A 9022-nucleotide genomic window follows, 5' to 3' on the forward strand; every position below is an offset into this window, starting at 1 on the left:
TTATTCATTGGTACGCGATTTTGTGTTTTATGTCCTTTGTATTCCTCGACACTGAAGAAACGAGAACACACAGCCAACCGTGTCGAGAAGAACGCTTGATTTGGCATCACGTTGGATTATGATGTGATGTATGTACTGTGCACGCCAGCACTCTTTTAATATACCTGGTGTGTGCAGACACTTGGAATTGTCAGGCTGCGCAAACTAGAGCTAACCTAGGAAGTAATACGACTGCAAAGTAGTTCGGCTTGGTATTCAAAGAACCGAATACACGGGGACCGAACATGCAGTTTTTATAGCGCTATAGCTGCTGTATCTGCTAGTCTGTAGACTGTCCAACAGATGGCATAATTTGATATTAAGAAAGGTGCTGAGATTTGACAACTTTATCCGATACATGCATTTGTGCTAGAGTGCAAGACTGGCTCTCCCATGCTTCTTTTGCATTTCGTTTTTCGTGGTAATGAGGAGCTTGCCCTAATTCCAGCGCGGAAATGGCCGTGTAGTTTTTCCATGGGCCATTTAGGCCTATAATAACTATAATAATATAATAAAGCAAGATGCACTTTTACTATCGTTTACAAAAAAAAGGTGGGGGGGGGGGGGGGGGGGGGGGGGGGAGCGAGGTACAGTTGGCATGTAGCGAAAAATTTTAGTACACTGCAAGATGGGAAATAAAACATTGCCGCAAAAATCCTGGGGCACATGGAATCTCGGTTTCAACACGGAAAAACGTAATTCCGTTCTCTCAACGGTAAGGTCCCGCAACTTCTTTCTCCTCACTGGTTGTCTCTCAGTTAAACGGCGATAGTTGCTGAGCGGTGTTTCTGAACGCAACCTAAAGGTAACATATACTCATTGAAGAGAGGAAATGATTACGGTGAAGGTAATTGCATAGTGTAACCGTTGCCATATCGTCACCTTCTGACTTTATTCAAAGCTGGTTTGGCGGCTATTAAGAATCAGAAACATCACGTAATGCAATCTGAAGGAAAACACCGAAGGAAAGATGTTACTATTTATGGGAATGTTGTGAATTGCAGAAAAAAAAAATTCCATTCAGAGGATTCGAACAGTTCATTCAGTGCTGATAGCAGTGTTAATTAGCGTTAATGTATATTGCACCACAGAAGCTTTTTTTTTTATTGTATGGGAAAACTTACGCACAAAAAGAACTTCATTTACCTAAACATGCATGTCTGAAGTTACCGGTATCCCTAGCCCGATACTGTACCACCATCAAAATATAAAAATTCTGGGAGGCACACACATATCTAGGTACGGCAGCCGGTTTGGAGGTTCTTCGTATGCAGCATATACACTCCTCAGTGCTCACCAAAGCACACTGCTCATGAAACACGGATTTGAACGATCTTGGTGGCTCGGCATGCCTGTCCATCATACGGCTTTTCCAAAGACTGAACAGTCTCATGAACACAAATAGATCATAAGGCACAACAGAGTTTTTGTCAAGAGGCAAAAATCTAGTAGTATATGGTGTAATTTTAATGTCCTCCTTAAGAGTTCGTTGTAATACGTCCCAAAAGAACATAGCATCACGGCACAGAATAAAGCAATGATCAATTGCCACAGGCACGTTATAGAGACGGCAATTCACAGTCCAGGGCACGAACATCTTATGAAGAAATAAGATAGGTAACGTCGCTGTTAGTTTGAGAAACAACGTTTTTGTGGCTGCCTGAATGCACATTCGCCTAACACGCTTTGGAGCAGTGATGTCCAAAAACCCTATAGATAAGGCTGCCGATACAACGGTGTAGGGAACAGACTCGGTGAGAACCTGGTTCATCAGCTTTCTCAAGAGGCTATATAGGTAATCTATACAGAAACGCACAGTGAGAAAATTGAAAGTGTCAGCAACCTCCTTAAGGAATCCCCATAAAGCTCCCTCACGAGCCTGCCCAGTCGGTGCGAATAAGTAAAACAAATGACGCCTAATGAGCACAGCTATAAGAAACGTGGGGTTTGCCGATTAAAAAAAAAAAAAAAAGAAATCGGGAAACAAGTTGATGCGCGAACAAGTTAACAAGGCCTACTCCAACAGACTTTAAGGGAAGGAACAAGTCACGCCGCATGGGTTCCTATTGAGAGCGCCACACAAATGTTGCAGATATATTCTGTGTATTACTTGTGCCTTCCTCCTCGCACAATACATGACTTGAGGGACATACGGAAACTTTGCAAACAAAAATATGTTACAGACCTGTGCCCTAGCAAACATTGAGAGTTCCCTACCCATCTAAGTCTGTGTTTGTCGCTACATATATGTACGATTTGTGAATCCCAGTAGGCTGCACTATTGCGAACTTGGTGCAGCGGAACCCCAGGGTACTGAAGAGGGCTACAGTCCCAGCATATTACCCAAATTGGCTTGGCCTAGTGCCCCAACGGTCCAACCAAAAGCCTTTGGATTTATTGAAATTAAGAGCTGCTCCTTATACATGGCATAACTGTTTAGTCAAGAGTAAGGCCTCAAGTGCATTATTTTTGTCAGAACAAAAGAGGACGATATCATCAGCGTAGACTAAAATCTTAACTGCACATTGAGCCAGAGAGAAACCACGGATAGCTGCGCTGTTAATTATACTGATACAGAGGGGTTCCAGATATAGGGCGAACAACAATGTAGACAATGAACATCCTTGACGAACAGATTATTCCAGTGGTATTGGTTGCGTTAGCTCCTTAATTATTAACAATTAGTCTTGTATACGAGTTCATGTAGCACAGCTTTATGCCTTTGTGCAAAACGTCGCCAATGTTTGCATGCTCCAAGACTGCGAACAAAAAATCGTGCCGAACCTTCGCCGGGTCAATTTGAATTAGAGCTACTTGGCCCGTCTCATCTAATACTGTTTCCATTACTGAACGTGCAATATTGATGTGCTTTTGAATACGGTGCTCTTTGATACCGCATACCTGATGCGAACCTATTAAGTTCATAATGACTAGCTGCAGACGACAACAAAGAACTTGGCAAAATTTTGTAATTAACATTACAGGGGGAAATTGGACGATATCCTTAAAGAGTTTTCAACCGATTAGTATCTTTGCTTTTATTGCGAAAGCAATACTACTCTAGGGTTCGAGCCTTCAGCGTAGCGCGGCCGTAGCCACGACTTACCCACGTGACGCTGTGACGTCACACCCCACGTGACACTAGGGTGAGATCTTGGCTACCAACTCAAGCGGCTGGCAGGAGCTGAACTTGGGTCTCTCGTTTCACAATGAACGGTTATATCAGAATCAGCCTGCTAGGACCCTGGCATTCACGTTATCCCTGTAGGCCACTAAGGCACGTTCATACGGCTTGGTTAAAGCGGGGCTTTATATGTGATCTGAGGAAGAAGAAAAAGAGAAGAAGAACGCTCGGTCATCCGCAGCTAATGCTTTCGCTCAATATTTGGTTCAGCAGCGTTATTTTGGGGAATTAATATTGTGTGCCCGAAATAGAAAGTGGCAGGCAGGAAACCCACATCATAAGATGCATCCAAAACTTCCACCAAGACAGGCGCTAGGCAAGTAGAAAATGTTTTATACAATTCGCTAGTAATACCATCTGGGCCAAGAGATTTCTGACTCTGTAGCCCAGAAATGGCTGATTTAATTTCGTCCAAAGTGATGGGTTCCTCAACTACAGCATACTTCTCATCGTCTAGTCGAAGAAAGTTTTCGAGTATGAAATTTTAATCTGAACCCTGATTTGGATCTTCGCAACTGCCAAAGAGCTTTCGATAATTGTCAAAGAAAGCAGCAAGAATACCAGGAGCATTGCTGTATGTGCAATATCACCATACTGAAGTTCCAATATTTCCTTCGCAAGAGCATTCTCTCTCTCATCACTCGGGGCCTGACGTGAAGGCTGCTCGTCAAGAAACCTTCGGGACCTAGATCTTATCAAGGCCTCCTTGCATCTTTCTGTCGCAAATTGTTGAAGCTCTGCTTACGTTATTAATTTCTTCGGCATAGGCAGCCGGATGTCTACAGAAACGTAAATTCTGTCAAGGCGGGCATTAGAGAAAAACTATCGACCTTTTTCCTGTTCTACACCCGCAATTAGATTTTATTCACAAGCCAAATCGTTGAGTAATGCAACACTAAGGTCATATCACTTACATAACACAGATCGGTACTCATCCCTACAACGCAATTAAAATCACCCAAGAACATAATTTTGCGATCTGTGCGATTACGCCACAGAAGCGACGGGAATGGCGGGCTTTAAATGCACTCTTGTTCGTTTTGGCAACATTTCCGCTATTTGTAGCCAGGTGACGCTGCTCAGAGGACCCTACTAGAGTTACTATATAGGCTTTGTCAGAGTTCCGCGTTGCTTTTCTTTCGCCGCCAAGCAGCTGTGTAGCACCATTTTACCATTTTATTCGCCCCCTCGAACTGAGAAAAAAAAAAACATAAAAAAATTGAGGGGGAGCCTGGACCAGCAAAAGCTTTGCCAGGCTTAAACCAATTAAAAATAAATAAAAACGAGCAGCAGCTCGAGATAAAAAAAAAAAAAAACTTTTTAAAAGCGATAGAAGGTATTAAAAAAAAAAAAAAAAAAAAAAAAAAAAAAAAAAAAAAAAAAAAAGACGAAGTCCATGTCGAAAGGTGGTCCACGCTGGTTTAAGAAGAATAAAAGGAAAACCCCAGAAGGTAGCATCCAGACCTGCAAGTGAAACAAAACACGAACCAGAACCAGAAAGAACAGCAGCAAAACCACCATCACGCAAAATGACAAAACAATACGGGGAGAGAGGCAGACGTACGAAACTCAAAGCATAAAAAAAAAGAGAGACTGGGGTAGAAAAGTAAACAGGACAGTCCCCAACAAAGAAATAAAATCGGGTGAACAATAGAGAATTGCTGTCTCCTACGGCATTGTAATCGTTGGTCCACGAATTAAAGAGAGAAAATACTGATGTTAGGAATAGAAGAATCAAGCAAAAGAAAAAAAAAATTAACTTCCGACACCACAGACAAGAGGTAGGGGATGAGAAAGAATGGCAAAACCTAGATAAAACATTAAGAGAGAGAAAAAAATTATTAAATCTAGTCTGATGCGAAAAGACGTCCGTCACTATGCCAGATTATATCAACCGCAAAATGCACGGGTAAGAGAAACGATGGAGGAAGGTTCATATATAAAAAAAAAATAATAATAAAAAATAATAATAATAATAAAAAAAAAAATTACAGCACCACTATACCGGACTCGTGTGACAACCGCAGCAGAAAAGGCAAAATAAGTAAAATTTCAGATATCACAGAGGAACAAGAGAACAAAAAATAACTCTACTCATTTCATAGCAGTATGCATGCTGCCCATACGGACCTGGCTCTGTAGGCAAGAGTGCCTGCAGTCACGAGCACATCCAGGAAAACTGAAAGGCATGCCTTAAGCACTCTGCTCAACACAGGAGCACGGAGCCCTCCCCTGTGCAGAGCGTGGCAGGGGGTCTTCAGGACCCTCCGACGAGACCCTCGCCCCCACCACCATCAGGCTCAAGCACAGGATCAGCAGGTCATCCGCTGGTGCTTGTAAAAACCAAGATGGAGAGTTGGCGGCATCGAAGGGCACGCCACGACGAAATACCAATGGACACGTAGAAACGTGATCCAGTAGGCATAAGTGACCTGCGCACTACAGCCATAGGCGCCTCCATGCAGGCACGTGGGCGTGTCCGTATCAGACAGGCTGAAAGGAAGAGCAATCTTCCTCCTCTGTACTGAGCGTGGTTGGGGGTCGGCAGGAAACTCCGAGGAGTCCCTCATCCCCAGTCTCAAGTACAGTACGGATCTAACGGAAATCCACTGGTGCTTGTAGAGCCAGAGATGGGCTGTTGGCAGCAGCAGCGTGCACGCCACAACAGGAAACAGGTCAAAATTGCACCCAAGGAATAAGGCAGCCAGTAAAAAAAAAAAAAAAAAAAAAAAAAAAAAAGAAAGAAAGAAATAAAGGGTACCTGAGAAGAAAAACAAAGAATTCAAGGAAAATATTTGAGAGAAGGAAATCAACTCTAAATGATTACGTACATAATTGGAACGCATGTTTTGAAAAGAATATATATATACATATATATATAAATTATTAGGACAGAAATAAAAAGAAAAAGAAAACGCATAGGTAACCTTTCAGAGGAGATACGTAGAAAAATAAACCCTGCGGCATAATAATTTAAAGAATGCGAAATAACAAGCAAATAGTTTACTTAACAGAATGATGTCAGCGACAATAGTCAGGTATAGTGCTGCTTATGTGTTTAACCATTTGAATTAAAATTGCACAAGCGACAGGATTTCGAAGCAACGTCGGGTATTGAGACGTTGTTATATCTGATGAGCAAAAAGACTTCAGGCGAGAAACAAAAGGAGCAGTAAGGGAGCAGTCTTGGAAGTAGTGACGGACGTCATTACACATCTTGCCACAGGAACAAAGTGAAGAGGAGGATAGACGTACTTTTTTAAAATAAAAAGGAAATCTGCCATGCCCTGTAATTAGAGTTGTAATCGCATTACGGGGCGGACAAATGCGTGGTATATTGAGGGTATCGGGTATCCAATTAAATAATTCTGTGCCGCCATTATTTTCGCGCCAATATGTGCTCCACAAAACAAGGGAAGAACGATGTAAGCGTGAACGGACATAACGTTTTGAAAGAGTAGAAGGATGTAAACAGCCGTACTGTCCTGCGGTACCAGCTGCTTGGTCGGCTAACTCATTGCCATAAATGCCGGAGTGGCCCCGGATATGGAATAACATGAATTGAGCGAGAGACGATAAGCGCGACAGGTTCTTTTTAATGGTAAGAATTGTGGGGTTAAACGAATTTACTGAAGAGATGGCAGAGAGCAGAGACAGAGAATCTGTATAGAAATGAATAGGCATAGTGGGAGGGTTGTTAAGAGCATATTCAACCGCAGAATTAAAGGCTACAAGTTCCGCTTCATACGCACTGGAAGGTGGCTGCAAAGAAAGGCGATGAACAAATAGTATGTTTTGGGTTGAGTTAAGTACTACAAAAGCTGCGCCCGCGGAGTGAAGTGTGAAGGACCCATCAGTATAGATATGCAGTGCGCGTTGGGAAGAACAAAACATGGCTTCCTGGTAGGTGAGTTTAATAAAATGAAATTTAAACTTGATTGAGGGATGATCAGCCCAGGGATTGAACAATGGTTGTATTTCAGCAGGGTTGTATGTAACGTTGCCATAAACTATAGGTTGCCGGAGTGTAAAAAGCTTGAACTCGGCACATAACTGGTCTAGATGAATAGGCAACGGAACAACATTTGCTAGCACGCAAAGTGCGGCTGTTCGCGTGGTAGCGTAGGCGCCAGTAAGAGCGAGGAGTGGTATTCGCTGTAGTGATAGGACGCGATCTCTTAGTCTAGAAAGAGGACAGTGATACCACCATGCAGGGGCAGCATACGTAATCGAGGGGAGAATGACTTGGTGATAAAGTTGACGCAAATGAGAAGGTGAAACGCGAAAGTGTAAATTAAACCAATTAAGGAGCTTAGTGGTAGAGGCCAAAGTTTTAATTTGCAAGTGATTTACATGGGGAATAAAGGTAAGGTACGAATCAAAAACGACTCCTAATAATTTGATAGTTGGCTCGCACTTAAGGCTGTGAGTTCCAAGACGGATGGTGGGTTTACGCTTATGTAATGCTGGTACTCCATTATGAAACAAAACATAAGAGCATTTTTGTGCGTTTAACTGAACACGATTTTCGGTGCACCATTGCTGGACTAAAGTCAGAACGCTGGTTGCCCTTGTAGATAACTCGCGACTTGTCTTACCAGGTACAAGGATAATGGTGTCGTCGGCATATGCCTGAATGTGAATTGGGGAAGGGAGAGATATATTTAGGAGGTCATAAAGGACAATGTTCCAAAGTAATGGGGAAAGAGGTGAACCTTGCGGACTACCAAGAGTAGAAGGAGCCGAAATAGAACAAGAAGGAGATTGATATGTTAAATGCCGGTCATCTAAGAAGGAAGCTATAAGGGAATATATATTTTTTGGACATCGATGCTGCCTTAGAAAACGCAAGATTAAAGGGTGCCAAACACTATCAAATGCACCTTTAAAGTCCAGAGAAATTAAAACCACAGGGTGCTTCTGTTGTTTGTAGTCCTGTAATAATTCACGTAATTTATAAATGGCCTGGACAGAATTTCGGCCGTGAGTGAAACCATACTGATTCCTGTGAAGCAAGTTATTATTTGATAAAAAGTAGTACAGTCGACCATAAAGTAAGCGCTCGAGTACTTTACCAAACGAAGAATTAATACAAATCGGGCGGTATGAGCTCGGAAGGTCCGGTGGTCTGTTGGGTTTGGGAATAAAAATAACTCTGCCTATTTTCCATGGTTGTGGGAAGTGACCCAAAAACAGAGAAGAATTGAAAATTGAGGAAAAGAAGAAGGGATGAGCATTAAACAAGGAAACGACAAAACGAGGAGAGATAAGATCGGGGCCAGCAGAAGACGTTAAATCCATTGAAGTTATAACAGCCTCAATTTCTTCGAGAGTGAACGGTGGATCCTGGATCGAGTTATTATAAGGCTGCTTAATATCATCCCTAACGTGAGTATGTAAAGGTAGATCTAAAGAAGAATCGTCCGCAGCGATATGCGTATTCATCAGAAGCTTTATAGTGTCTTGAAACGTCTCTGTATAGGTACCGTCAGGGTATCTCAGCATAGGAATTATTGATGGAGTCCTGAGCTTTCCAAAAGCATACTTGTATGGTTTGCCAAAAAGGAATTTCCTTGTAGCATTTGAGCAAAGTTCCTTTACATAATTGTCGTGTGTACGCCTGATGTTAGCTCTATAGACAGCAAGAGCTTTATAATAAATTGAGCGGTGGTAAATTCTCTGTGTAGGATCGGAAATACGTTGAAAACGACGTCGAAGAGCCCGAACACGTGAGCGCTCCATGCGCAAATCAACCGACCACCAAACAGATCCCTCAGGAAATGTAGATTTAACAGAACG

The sequence above is a fragment of the Amblyomma maculatum genome, chromosome 3 (genome assembly GCF_055883805.1).
Source record: "Amblyomma maculatum isolate TAMU_Amacu chromosome 3, ASM5588380v1, whole genome shotgun sequence".
NCBI lineage: Eukaryota > Metazoa > Arthropoda > Arachnida > Ixodida > Ixodidae > Amblyomma > Amblyomma maculatum.